This window comes from Pocillopora damicornis, chromosome 2 (genome assembly GCF_964200805.1).
Source record: "Pocillopora damicornis chromosome 2, jaPocDami1.2, whole genome shotgun sequence".
In the NCBI taxonomy this organism is placed as follows: domain Eukaryota; kingdom Metazoa; phylum Cnidaria; class Anthozoa; order Scleractinia; family Pocilloporidae; genus Pocillopora; species Pocillopora damicornis.
The window spans coordinates 7271135-7272032 of NC_142671.1; positions in this window are offsets into that span (position 1 = coordinate 7271135).

Below are 898 nucleotides of genomic sequence, written 5' to 3' on the forward strand. Positions count from 1 at the left end.
TACCGCTGTAATTTTTTTTTTTTAAATGTAAAACGGAAAAACACAATAAAATATATAAAAAAAATTATTCGAGAAGAATCTTATTTTCTTTTTGACTGAGTGGGAATTATGAACAGGAAAACATTTGGTTCGTTTTTTTTTCAGCTTATACTTGGTTCAATTTTGAGACAGAATAAAATTATAATAAGTAGTACGATCTTATACTCTGTCCGAGGAGGTGTATTGAGAGACAAACAGTCGAGATCAAGCTGGAATGACAACGGTCAGGAATAATCTAGTGTCATTCTGTGGAAGAGGCGGAAGTGGGGCTGAGGAATGGGGGGGGGGGGGTTGTGGTTTAGGGTACTCTCCTCTTTAGAAGCTTTGCCACCTAAAAGAGTGTGGTCTTTGAGCCGTTTTGGTCTATAATTGACCACTGTGACCCTGAATCGGGTATGGTTTTGTTAGAACCTTGACAGCCTATTAAGGTACTTGTCTTTTCAACTCCAAATGATTACTGGAAAAAGAGAAATAAGCAAAAGTCAATCGAGTCGAATCTTGTTTCCTATTGACTGAGTGGGAGTAATAAAAAGGAGAACATTTAGTTCGTTTTTTGTGCTTATGGTTAGTTCAATATTGATAACAAAGAAAATTAAAATATGTTAAACGACCTCATAGTCTGTCCGGGGAAGTGCATCGAAAGACAAACAGTCGACATCAAGCTGAATTACAACAGTCATCCAGTGACTTTCTATTGGAGAGGCGGGAGTGGGGACTAGTGGAGGTAGGGAGTTTCAGATTACACAATGGGTTTTTAGGACTATCAGAATATTCCTCCATAACTCGTATAAGACTATTTTTTCAGAGTTACTTTTAGCCATAAATGCAAGGTTGCTACAAATTAACACTCCGATGCGGA